This window comes from Oryctolagus cuniculus, chromosome 14 (assembly GCF_051225735.1).
Source record: "Oryctolagus cuniculus isolate XC-2025 breed Fujian yellow rabbit chromosome 14, ASM5122573v1, whole genome shotgun sequence".
In the NCBI taxonomy this organism is placed as follows: Eukaryota; Metazoa; Chordata; class Mammalia; order Lagomorpha; family Leporidae; genus Oryctolagus; species Oryctolagus cuniculus.
The window spans coordinates 16,095,465-16,109,698 of NC_142880.1; the positions used below are offsets into that span (position 1 = coordinate 16,095,465).

Sequence of the window (14,234 nt, forward strand, 5' to 3'; positions counted from 1 at the left end):
GTTTCTTATGATATTAATAGATATAACCTGTCATATGATCTTAGCTTTAAAACCTTGGTGTTGGATCAAAGATTATGTTTCTCTTGTGAGGAAAGACTCTATACATAGTATTCTGTATAATTAATTATTATAATACTGAATAATTATATCATGTTGCTTTCTTCAAAAAAGTCTCTACAATTGTCCCGTGGTAGCTATAACGCTTCTTCACTTTGTGTGCACTAAAGCAGTCTACAGTGGTTGCTACTTGTCTCTGCAAATTAATCTCCATTGTTTCCCCTGTGAATTTTGACCAATTACACTGAAAATGTCCTGGTACCTAAGATTCTGCTTTCTGCATTTTCCTAATCTATGTCTCCCCATCCCTGGCACCTAGACTCTACCCAACAAATGTCCATTTATGGCCAAACAAGGAAATGTACAAGTAGCACTGGCTAATGGTAAATTCCTTAGTCCATTCAAGTTCAACTCAAGACCTCTAGAGACCATAAAGACTGAAAAGATTATGGTGCCCCTGCCACCCACAAGTAAACATAAGTACAACACTAAGCCATAAGGACAAAAGTTACATGTGTTCAAATTAAAATCGTTTTTGCTGGCCAAACTTTACCTAATCAATAGCTGAACTCTTCATTCCTTCTCATCCTCAATGTGAGAGTATACATGAGTATTTTTTAAGACTTATTTATTTACTTGAAAGATAGAGTGACAGAGAAAAAGAGATTTTCTATCTACGGGTTCAACCCTCAAATGGCCACAATGGCCGGCACTAGGGGGAAGGCCGAAGCCAGGAGCTTAGAACTCCACCTGGGTCTGCCGCATGGATGGCAGGAGGCCAAGGACTTGGGCCATCTGCTGCTGCTTTCCCAGGCACATTAGCAGGGAACTGGATCAGAAGTGGAATGGCTGAGACTTGAACTGATGCCCATGTGTGATGCTGGCATTCCAAGTGGCAGCTTAACCTTCTGTGCCACAATATCAGTCCACACAAGTGCATTTGGGAGACAGAGAGAGAGAAAGAAAATAACAATAAGAATAAATCTGTGGTCAAAGGGATCACATAAACAAGACTAGTGTCTGCAAATACTAACTGATAGAATAAAAAAGGGAGAGATCAATCCAACATGAAAAGCGAGATACACAGCAAACTCATAGAATGGCAGATGTCCTAAACAGCACTCTGGCCTCAGAATCAGCCCTTAAGGCATTTGGATCCAGCTGAAAAGCCCATGAGAGTATTTCAGGCATGGAAAGCCAAGACACTCTGGCAAAAAAAAAAAAAAAAAAAAAAATGACCTAAATGAACAATCTCTGCGAGTGAGATCCCAGTGGAAAGAACAGGTCATCAAAGAAGGAGGTACCTTTCTCTGAAGGGAGGAGAAAACTTCCACTTTGACTATGACCTTATCCAAATATTATCAGAGTTGGCAAACTCAAAAGGCCTCCATAGCCTTGGCAACTCATGACAAGAGCCTCGGGTGATTACAGATGCCATAAACAAGAGTGTCAGTTTGTTAAGTCAACAACAGGAGTCACTGTGCATTACTCCTCATGTAGGATCTCTGTCCTTAATGTGTTGTTCAATGTGAATTAATGCTATAACTAGTACTCAAACAGTATTTTACACTTTATGTTTCTATGTGGGTGCAAACTGTTGAAAGCTTTACTTAATATATGCTAAATTGATCTTCTGTATATAAAGAGAATTGAAAATGAATCTTGATGTGAATGGAAGGGGAGAGGGAGCTGGAGATGGGAGGGTTGTGGGTAGAAGGGAAGTTATGGGGGGAAAAAGCCATTGTAATCCATAAGCTGTACTTTGGAAATTTATATTCATTAAATAAAAGTTTAAAAAAAGAATAAATCTGTGTTTTCTGGCACTTGGTCTGCTATACTGGATCAACTTCATAAAACTATGTCAAAATACAAATTATAGGTATGTATGTATGCTATGAAATATAGAAAGGAGAACTAAATAATTGTCTAAATATATACACATTTTTGCTGTTCTCTTGCAAGTGCCCAAATCATATTTCAGGTGTGTGGTAACACAGCTTAATCTAGTATGAGAATAGAAGAAATATAACACATTGTTTTGTCTGCTGTTATATTTGAGTTGTGGTTGTGTACAGAAAAGGAGGTGCAGTAAATGATTGTCAGCAAAGCACTCATGAAAATGTGAGAAGCACCAGTTCTTTGCATTTTATTTCACTAGACACCAATATTTGATAAGAGCAACAAGCACCAAATTATATTTGGATAAACTCTCTATAATGTTGACAAGTGGTTAGAAAGTTAGAATGCAGATGCTAATTAACAGCCAAATCAAAACCACCATAGCTGCAATTAAAGCAAAAATATTTCACTTATAATGTGATTCTCATATTCATAGTAACAGTTATTGGTTAATTTTTCCACTACATTTGAATAGTTTATGCTTAGATCTAATGGTTTCAGCTGATGATCTGTTTCCACTTTGGTATTTTAAAATCTGACTATGTCTATAAGAGTTGAACACTTTATTCTTACATACCTAGGGAGATCTTTATCTTATAACAGAAAATATTTGGATATCTAGTAAAATAGCATAGAGAAATCAGAAAATTCTTGTGATTCTATGGGCTCTTTGCTTCCAATTATGTAAGAACTTTAAAACCATAAATTTATTAAAGCCCATACTGACAGTGATGTGCAGCAAGAATGCAAATTTAGGAATCAAAGAGAATAATTTAGTAGCTTGTTTTGTGATTGCATCTGATTGGTTCTCTGTGTCTCCAATTTAAAAAAAAAAAAAAGAAAATGAAAAAGATTTCCCCTGGTGATTTGCTTAAGAGATGGAGGAGGTATTATGTCCATTACATTGGAAGCCAGGGATCACCTGAACAAATAATATCATGGCTCTGCAGAATGACTGATGGTCTTTGCAAAGGCCTGGACTGGTCTCATCTTTCTTGAGATTTTGCCACTGATTTGCTCTTAGTCATGTGCAGTCACTGAGGCCAGCAGACAGGACGAGTGCTTGATGTATGACACTTGAGCCACTTTTGTCAGAGCTGCATTTATTTTAAGCTATCTTCTTTCTTGGTACTCTCATATGTATATGTTCTTCAGCTTTATTTTTGTCTTGTTTCCAGTGATGGGTCAAACTGATAGGGCAATCATAAAAACACTATCCTCTAGAGCTCTCCCAAAATAGAGTATCTTCTTCCTTGCAAGGGATGGTTTTTCATTGCAGATTAAATAAATGGTTTAAAGCAAATATCCTAAAATAAGGACTTGTTCTTTGTTCATTGTCATATTTGCACAGTTTACAACACATTCCTTACCTTTCAGAATATATTATCAATCTCAATTCAATTCAGCCTTTATATTCCCCAGTAAGCCACAAAAGTTCCCTTTTACTTGAAAGGAAATTTCAAGGGGAGAGGGTTGTGGAAGGGACAATTCTAAAGGGATTTTGAATACTTCTGCATCTTCTTATACACAGCAAATCAGCTCAGATATCTTAATCAGTAGCTAGAAACATATCCTTATCAGTGACATATTCATGCACGATGGTATGAGCTGCAAACATGTTTGGCAGAGACCCAGGAATAAAAAAGTAAAGAATACAGTAAAGAATTGATGGAATAGCTTTGTGTTTCAACCCCGTTCATTTTGGGAATTTTCTATCATCTCTGTTTGTTCCATTTGAAAGAATAAGAGAAAACCAACAGAATGTCAGATTTCTACGACTTGATCTCATCTATATATAGACATCACACTACACAATGATCGAGCATGGAAGCATATCTATACACAGTGATGAATACAAGTACATATATACACTCTTGTGTCTTCTAAAAATTCCTATTCATGATAGTATCTTATGCAAAGTTTAATGCTTTTCTGTCTTGACAATAGAAGCACTGTCTGAACATGATTTCACAAAATCAAAAGTAGTTCTTGACAATTAATTTCTGCAGTCAGTGGTCTTCTCAAAATGGACAGCTCCCCTTGGAACTTGGGATCCACAACAGCAGACTGTGTGAGTGAGGGAGCGAGACAATTCATTAGCCGATTCTGCAGCAACTCAAAGTGGCGGGGGATGTCAGCCCCTGTTCTGGTGCTTCAATACTAATGAGAGTCATTGCATATTCATAACCCCAAATACAGTCAGCTTCTTGTAAAAACTTTTGTCACCCAGCCTTCATGGCAAGAGCAAGGCACTGCACTCTTCGTGTCGTGGCACTTCCGCCAAGTGAGTGTGAGAGCAAGATTGATTGTTTTTGCAGCGTAGCCTGATGGCGAACTGTAAGATGCTGCCCAAGGGTCTTAAAACTGTTTAGTTTGATTGCAAAGCTCTAAATAATCAAAGAAACAAAACAGGAGGCAGAGGTGGAGTGTATGTCAATATATACATGCACACTCATACATATACCATACATTAAAATTTGTATGAAGAATATTACAAATAAGGAATCTGACTTATGCAATATACAGAGTAATTATCTGCTAGGAGTAAAACCATTCACTCCAATTCTTACTATGCTCAAAGGAGAACAGGGTGCCCCAGTACACTCGTTCTCACAAAGTTTTTGTTGTGGCAAAAACACTGCAGTATATCTTAATAGAAACAAATTTCTGCAACACCTGAAGTTTCCTGTCATCATCAATAACAAAGCTTAGTGAATTGAACTTGTCACCAATGCCAAATCCAGAGCTACCAGGAATTCAATTCCTTAGACATCTTTTTGTGTTGTGGTCACTGTCTCTCTTGCTTTATCATCATCATCATCATCGTCGTCATCATCACGTGCCAGAAGTGAGCTATCCAAAGTGCTGGCCAGAGAACCCAGTGGCTGGCATGACACCATTTGATCCCCAAATGCCCATTTGTTTGGGGTAGTATCCCCTGGAGTCAAAGAAAGGAAATGTATGTTTCAGCACCCACTTTGAAAAAGCCTTGAGCATTTTTTCACTCATAATGATGTCTTCAGCTGGAATGCCAGCACACTTCCACATTTTTCTGACAGGCACACAAGGCTATAAACTACCCATAAAAATTAAATAAAACAGGACAGTGAAAGAAAACTTTCTAAATTTGATCACACTTGAGTTGTTAAAAGTTATTTCTAGATAGTGTGTATAAATATCCACACAGCTAAAGAAAAATCAGGACTGTGGAGACGATGGTGGCGGGTAGAGGATGAGATGCTGTACAGGGAGGGTCTCAACAAACTGTTTGATGTCTTAGTCACAGACACTCCAGCGTTGAAAATAGAAGGATTTGTGTTTATGATTGATTGAGGTAACTGATTATCCACAGATATTTTAAGTGCTGAGACATTAAATTGTCAGCTCTATCAGTTTGATTGCAGTAAAACATGAAAACATTGACTTTTGTCTAGTTAGAGAAATTTATTTTTCCCAGAATGACAATCCTTTAAGTAGAAGCCAGGCAGCTTGCCAGCTCTCCATGTCATACATTGGAGTTTGCGAATGCAACCCATATTTCCAAGTGTTTTTCAAGGCTCAATGAACGGTGCACAGGTCTTTTGCATTCCTGCAGGATGCACCATTCCGTAAGCTTGGGGAAAGTATTCACTCATTCTGTAGGGAAGAGCATCATAGCTTTGTATTCATGGAGCACATGCTACCTGTGCTCTTCGTTTATTTAAAGCATCTCTCAAAAATAAAATCACACTCTTTGGACCACCATGCTGTGAACAAGTTTGATTAATATGTTTTATAAGCCTGAAACAAATGTTCATCATAACTGTCAGGAAGCTGACAGTTTTCAAAAGTCTTTGTTCCCAGAATGAATAATCTGTCTGATCTTCTCTAAGATACCACATTCCCAGTCTAAAAGGAAGAGGTTTTAAAAAAATCAAGTAAATTCCACTAAAATCTGATTGCTGTTAAATCAGCCTTGTATTCTGAATCCTTGCATGCACTATAGGCAAGTGTGCTGACAAAATAAAAACCACCACGTCTTATTTGTCATTATTGCTTGTCAGAACACCTGTGCTTTTCATTGGGCAGAGCTGTTAGCTGAATGTTTAAAACCCAGTCCATTATAAGAATCAAAAATGTCAGGTGTTATATATAGTCAATCCTTTTAATAAAATCTGTGACTAGCAAATCATCACTAGGCCTGATGATTTCAAAAGACAGAAGTGGTCATTAATTCTATTGAAACACCAATATCTCTGTATCCGCTGCATATTTTCCAACTGTTTATCATGATTGTGAAAACACAAGATGTTCCAAAGACCGGCGGGCCATTGAGCCCTGCATGTCTGAGTTGTGCAGACAGCAGTGGGCAATACCTGGTGTCATGGAAGGAGCACAGAGGTCCCTGAGAAGCTGAGCAAGGCCATGATAACATTGGGAGCACTGAATCTGGTTGCCCTTCTATCATATCTTAAAACAATAATAACTTTTCAGTAGTCAGCAAATGATCCATTCTCTTATCCCTTTATTCCAGGTACCACTGACACTTCACTGATGTGCCATGGTGGAACTTGACAAAGCACCCTGCCTGTACACCGCTACAATTATACTTCCGTTTGTCAATATGCTCTCCTCCTAAGTTTGGTACTATTTCCACACTAAACTCACAAAGGTTAAAATAACAAATAATTTCTCACATATCTTTTTTGTAATTTCTACTCTCTAAGAAAGGCTCTGTGCTGTTCACTCCTATATCATCTTTGTCCATAAGAAATCAATTTTCACTTTACTATTTTCCAAACTGACAAGAAACCACAGATTTTGCACATGCTACCACAGACACATCATAAGCATTACTGGACTACTCGTTTTGATACATACAATATTCAACTTTTCAGTTTTTTCAAATTATTTTGTATTTATCTGACAAGCAGAAAGAGTTCCCATCTGCTGGTTCATTCCCTAAATTCCCACAATGGTCGGGATGAGCTGAAGCCAAAGCCAAGAGCTGGATACTCAAACCAGGTCTCCCACATCGTTGAAAGGAATCAAATTACTTGAGCCATCATTGTTGCCTCCCAGGGTGCATGTTAGCAGAAACATGAGTCAGGAGCCAGAGCTGAAAACTGAACCCAGACTCTCCAATGTGGCCCACTCCTGAATTATTCAATTTTCAATGAAGTTTATTTTCACTTCTTCTTGACACCACAACTACTTCTTATAATTTGTGATATATTGTGGCAGTTTTGAAAACAATGTTCTTTCATATCTTATATACTAATTTCCCCACTTTTATTCTATCCCATTTCTTACAAGGTTTTAGTATTTAGCTCACAAATTAGAAAAGGAGAGTGACTGTTCCTGTTGGGTGGTTTTCTTTATGGAAACTGTTTCTCTTGCAGCCAACCTAAAAGAACCTATATTTTCATGCTTATAATAATCCTGTAATTCTAGCAGTTCCACAATGCTCTCTAGGCCTCCACACTCTGCTCTTGTTGAAGTACTGCCCTGACTAGGCATTATGTTATGAACCCTAAGAGCGCAGGGAAGCAACACCAGTCTCAGGTAGGGCTCCCCTCTTTTTGACCTCCTAGGTGCTGTTTTCCCAGTACAGAGATGGCATTGACTCAGTATAACTGCCAAGTGGCTGGAATTGCTATGCTTCAACTGCCCTTTGGTCTATTCTGCACCATTTTCTCCCTCAACTATTCTCTAAGTTTCAAAGGTCACAATGACCTTGTCATTCTAATGACAGCAACCATCCTTACCATAACTGCAAACTTTTAAACGTTTGCACGTATCAGAATTTCCACACTGATGATGGTGTTGTGGCAGGGTGGGTTACCACACTTTTTAAGAAGCCTACATCCCAATATAGGAGTGCCTTCTCAAGCCCCAGCTACTCTGCTTCAGATGCAACTCCCTGCTAATGCACCTAGGAGGCAACAGATGACAGTCCAAGTACTTGGGCCTCTACCACTCATGGAGGAAACCTGGATGGAGTTCCTGGGGTCCTGGCTTCAGTGTGGCAGATGGAAGCACTTGCTCACTCTTTTAAGTAAATCAATCTTTTTTTTACAAAAAGAAATTTCCACACTTCCTTCTTTCCTATGTCTCCTTTTAGTTGTGTCCATTTACTTTTACCAAAATTGAACATGAAAAGCTTTATGGCAACATATAGTTAAGTTTCTTCCTAACTACCTGTGGGAAACCTCCCCAACAATTCCCCGAGCCCTTAGGCAAAATTAAGACTTTGCCTTAGTGCCTAATTTTTTCCCTGAATGCTCCTTCTTAAGTTTCTATCAATATTTATGAACAATATGTGCACATTAGCAATATGTAAAAGAACAAGTCATCACTTCATACAGGAGTGAACTATCAGACCTCTCCTTTCATACATCAAATCATTATTACATGGTGAACTAATTGCTTTCTACCTTTTCATCACTGGAAACTTAGTAACTTTGTAACTTTGGTGCAGTGATTTTCAAAATATACTCAGGAGTGCTACAAGGTCCTTCTTAGAAGAAAGTGGGTAAAGGAGGAGGGAGTGGGGGACAAACAGAAGGATCTTCAGGCCCAATTCACCCAGCACACCATCACACTTTGTTTTCAATGTTTTATTTTGAAATAATTTCCAACTTACAGAAAAGTTTTACAAACAGTACAAAGAAATCCAGTAAGCATTTGGCCCAGATGGTTGACATTTTGCCACCACTGTTTTATCATCCTTTACCATCCTCCCCACTTGTCCTCTCTTCTCCTCATCTTTCTCTATAGACGCTTTTTTCTTTCTGAATTGTTTAAGTTACAGACACCATGCTCCATTGCCTCTAAATAGTGCAGTGTGGATTTCTCAAGAACACCCATATCATTCCCAAAGACACAGATATTATCAAAATGCAATCATCAAAATCAGGAAATTTAATACTGACATAATGCCATTATCTAATCTATTATATAGAACTTACTTAAATTTTGCCAATTGTCCCCAAATGGACCTTTATATCCATTTCTGCTTCTCTGGTCCAGAAGCAGCCTTTCCTTTCTTTCACAGTATTGACCTTTGTGACTGCACAAGTAGCTTCCTTTGTAAAAATCCCTATTTGAGTTTGTCTAGTATTTCCTCATAATTAGATTTAGCTTATGCATCTTTGGCAGTAATACTGTATAAATGACTCCCTGTTATTCTTAGTGCATCTCATCAGGAAGCACATGATATTGGTTTGTTCAATTCTGGAAGATGTTAACCTTTACTACTTAACCAATTAAGGTATTATCCACTAGGTTACTCCACTGTAAAGTACTTTGTAATTAAACAGTAATTTATGGGAACTTTTTAAGACACTGGAAATATCTCAGTCCTCATCAAATTCTCACCTACTGGGATTGGCACTGTGGAGGAGCAGGTAAAGCTGCCTCCCGCAGTGCCAACATCCCACATGGGCTCTGGTTCAAGTCCTGGCTGCTCCACTTTCTATCCAGCTCCCAGTTAATGTGCCTGGGAAAGCAGTGGGATATGGTTTAAGTGCTTGGGTCCTTGCACCCTCGTGGGAGACCTGAATGAAGCTCCTGGCTCCTGGCTTTAACCTGGCTCAGCCCTGGCCATTGTGGCCATCTGGGGAGTAAACCAATAAATGGAAGACCTCTCTCTGTGTCTCTCCCTCTCCCTTTCCCTCTCCCTCCCTGTCTCTCTCTCTCTCTCTCTCTAACTCTGCCTTTCAAAATAAATAAAATAAATCTTTAAACCACAAAAAACAATTCACTTATTGGTATTATCCTTCATTGATGATTTTTGTCTGATGGTTATGATGGTTGTAAAATGGTGATTTTTGAGCACTACCATTTCTCCTACATTTATTAGCTGATATTCTACTTCCTTGTTTTTTATTGTAAGTGTGGATTCACACATTTTTTATGATGGATCAAAATCTATTTTTCTCATCATTTGAAATTCAAATTGTCCCAGATTTGGCCAGTAGAAGCCCCTTGGATCTGACTCCTATTGTTTTCTGATATTTTCCCATCATAATATAGACTGTAATATCACTGATTCGGTCTAGATTTTCACATTTATTTCTAAAAAAAGATTTATTTGTTTATTTGAAAGGCAGAGTTACAGAGAGGCAGAGACAGAGAGAGAGGTCTTCCATTCACTGGTTCACTCCCTAGTGACTGCAACAGCCAGAGCTGGGTGGATCCAAAGCCAGGAGCCAGGAGCTTCTTCCGGGCCACCAATGAGGGTGCAGGGGCCAAAGAAATTATACCATCTTATACTGCTTTCCCAGGCCATAGCAGAGAGCTGGATCGGAAGTGGAGCAGCCAGGACTCAAACTGGTGCCCATAAGGGATGCAGGCACTGCAGATGGCAGCTTTACCTGATATGCCACAATGCCAGCCCCTTTAAATAATATTTTCAAAAACTTTAAAACCCATTGGTATATGGTATAACATTTTTCTCCTAATTTTTCTCAATTCAAGTCAGTTTGTATAAGTAGTAGCTGGGAAATGGAGAAGACGGTCAATGAGAGTAACCCCTTCTGTGGCCACACTGGCCATGCTCCAACTACCAAGTGCATTCCTGCACAAGGGCCTGGCATCTACTCTCCCCTCTGTCAGGATGCCTCCTCCCCAGGCACCTGTAGGTTCCTCCTCCATCTCCCTCGAGTCCCAGCTCAAACCTCCTCTTCTCAGGGGCCAGTTTTCAAACTTTTTAAGCCTTTATTTGGATTCCTTTTTACAGTAATCCTTCCATTCCCAAAATTTCATTCCAAAGCAAGATATGAAATGAAAATGAGCTTAACACATGAATGGTTAAGTCAGAAACACAAATTAATCCTTGCCATGGGGGCCTGACAAACTTGCAAAAATGTATAGTGGCATACTCACAGTCTTTCTGGGCCACAGAAACAAGGCAGACGGTGCTCACCCTACCGCATCTTGACTCTTACTCGATGCTATCCCCACGCACATCTGTTCTGCATCACTCTGTGACAGAATTGATCTAATGTTTAAGGCTGTTGCTCCTAAATAACACAAGGAAAAAATAGAACTATTTGTCTCTTCCTATAGAACAGTCTCTAAAAGAAAATCTTAACTAGTAACACTCACTATTGACTTTTCTCCGTAAGTCTTCAAAAAACCCTCAACAAACAATCACAAGTAGTAATCAACATCAAGGAGACAGCCACAGGCTTTACAAGTCAGTGCTTTTACTCCCTCACTCAGCACAGAAACTCACTTTTCCCTGAATACATTCCCTCAATGCATAATTCAACATGGCTGCACTTTAGCAGTTAAGGTTAAAGGTGTCCTCACTAAAATACATAGCCAGTTCCAGGATTTACTGGTTTGCCCAAAGCAAACTCAGTATGTTATTTCCATGTATCCTCAGTCTCCAAGAAGGTCTTAAGTTTTTCAAACTAATAAATTAGTCTTTTTCTAAAACTGCTAACATACTTCAGACCTTCAAACATATCATTTCCAACTGCTATATTGAGGGCACACAGAGTGCCTGAATTTTCTTCTCAATGTCTGTTTTTCATTAAATTACTTAACAGAAATCTTTTAGGTTTTTGGGATGCTTCTGCACTGCAGAGCCAATACATTTGTCAACATAGTAAATAAATAAATATTCACCTGCCACAAGATGTAGAGGCATTTCATTATATATCAAATTCTACCAACACATAACTTATTCCTCAAGGGTAAGTGATGTGCATTTAACTATACTTTAAATATTCTACCTCCCTAGACCACTTGGCAAAATCTTTGAATACTTGATCAATGATATACCCCACAAGCCTAATTTATCTTCCAAGATGTATTTTTTTTTTTTATTTGACAGGTAGAGTTATAGATAGTGAGAGAGAGAGAGAAAGGTCTTCCTTCCATTGGTTCACTCCCCAAATGACTGCTATGGCCCGGGCTGCGCCGATCTGGAGCCAGGACCCAGGTGCTTCTTCCTGGTCTTCTATGGAGGTACAGGGGCCCAAGCACTTGGGCCATCCTCCACTGCCCTCCCGGGCCACAGCAGAGAGCTGGACTGGAAGAGGAGCAACCGGGACTAGAACCCGGCGCCCATATGGGATGTCGGCGCCACATGCAGAGGACTAACCAAGTGAGCCACGGTGCCAGCCCCGCCAAGATGTCTATTTTATGCGCTGCAATATCTAACTGATTTTAAGTGAAACCCATGACCTCATCAAAAAACAAACAAAACATGTAAATTCAGGACTCATTTGTTTCTTCATTATAACACTAGTTATCCTGTATAATGAATATTTTTAAATAAAACATATACCATACTTGGGACAGCCATGGGCACAGCGGTTAAGATACTTCTTAGGATGCCTACATCTCACATCAGAGTGGCTGGGTTCCAGTTCCCTCTCAATTCCAGCTTCCTGCTAATGCAAACCCTAAGAAGCAGCAGCCAATGGCTCCAATTGCTGGGTCCCTCCCACCTACATGGGAGATCCAGACTGAGTTCCTGGTTTCTAGCTTCAGCCTAGTCCAGCTCCAGCTGTCAAAGAGATTTATTGACTGAAGTAGCAGATGAGAGATCTCTCTCTATCCATCTTTTTGTCTCCCTGGCTTTTAATAAATAAAAATTCCAAAGTGTACAATAGGAACAAAAACTATATTCATCATAATGATAAAATACAACTTCTTGTTCTTGAAGCCTAGACCTGTACTGCTGTAATACCTAGTAGCCACAGACACCCTTGTAATGTGTCTAGTCCAAATTGAGACATGCTATAACTGTAAATACACATCAGATTTCAAAGACTTAGTATGAAAAAATGTAAAATATCTAATAACATTGTGTTGATATATTAAAATATTTTTGATATATTGACTTAAATAAAGTAAATTAAGTTTACCTGTTTCTTTTTAAAGTGTGGTTCCTAAAAAATCTTAAATTATATATGGCCCACATCTGTGGTTTTCATTTTATTTCTATTGGAGAGGGTAAGTCTAGACTTTTAAATAAGAACAAATACATCTTTTTAAAAAACAGACTAAAGCAAGTGAACATCAGAGTCACAAGGCCAGTCCCAGTTTGTCATAAAGATCTTGCCACCACACTACTTTGTGTTCTGAGGCTGTTAGCAGGTCATCAAACCTTGTGAGAAACAAAAGCCTAAGCCTAGATGAATTAAGTCTGTAATGAATAAAATAATTAATTATATCATCCTGGTTAATTAGGTAACATAATAACTACTTGCTGTAACTAGCATATAGATGACGGTGGCACTATTATTTTAACATAGCCAAAGCTTATACACATTATTATCTCATTTCTGTAAAACTCGATATTCCTAAAAATAATTCACCGTCTACTTGGTATCTTTTATTTAGGCATCATGAGCGTATCAAATTCAATATGACCAAAACTGAAACATTACCTTACTGCTGGGAGGTAACTATACATGAAGCTTCTATGTGTCATTCCAGAGGCAGGGTACACCTGTGGGTTAGGGCCCACATTTGTTTCCTAACTGCAACAGCAAAGACTATGTCACCTTTTAGGACAAAGGCTGGGCAAGTAACCTCTTTTACGATTGGGGAGACACAGACCTACTGTGTGCACAGCATCTATCTGTGCCTCACTCCATATTATGGGACTTAAGGAACCTATTCAAAAATGAAGGTCAAGCTGCCTATGCTGCTTTGAATAACAAACTGTCCCATTCTATCTGGGCTCATGGTTTCCTTCTCACAGGAATTTACACAAGTGTGGGGAGCCAGCCTACCAGTTAACTGCTGCTTACAAACAACTTGACACTCTGTTCACCTTTTATGTTCTCAGTGTACAAGCACCACTGCAAACACCATTGCCCAGACAGAAAACCTGACCATCAGCCTTGATCCCAGCTCTGCCTTCACTGGGGACCTATATCCAGTCAGTCATCAAGTCCTATTTTCCTCTTTCCTCTTAACTTCCTTCAAGTCATCTACTTCTCCCCAACCCCACTGCCTTTACCCTAGGACAGGTTACTTCCCCTCTGATCGAGGTGCCTAAATTTGTGTCACTGTTGCCCTACTTTTTTCATTCTTCACACTGCAGCTGGAATGAATTCATCTGTCATTTCTTTGACCTCAGGATAAATTCCAAACTTCTTTGGATGACAAAGTATTTCAAAGACGGGATTATATAGAATGTTTCTTGGAATTCCATTTGTAATTATTTCACCTAGAGGGAAGAAAGGAAAAGAAGAGATCAGATTAGATCCATGCTCACATAAAAGACTTGGGAGCAAAGGATAAGTTGGGTGCTCTGGCCTAGAAAGAGC

General features: G+C 39.0%; 1 long non-coding RNA gene across 25 annotated transcripts in view; it reads right to left on the bottom strand.

Moving 5' to 3' along the window:
• Positions 1-10,400: 10,400 nt before the first annotated feature.
• Positions 10,401-14,234, bottom strand: part of LOC149122245 (uncharacterized) — a 129,109-nt gene continuing 125,275 nt past the window's right edge. For 13 of the 25 annotated variants that reach the window (XR_016220511.1, XR_016220506.1, XR_016220510.1 and 10 more), the window contains one exon: positions 11,473-14,134. This is a non-coding gene — a long non-coding RNA (uncharacterized LOC149122245). Of the gene's footprint in view, positions 14,135-14,234 lie in introns of all 25 variants that reach the window. The other 12 variants (XR_016220524.1, XR_016220522.1, XR_016220527.1 and 9 more) reach the window with 3 other exon arrangements.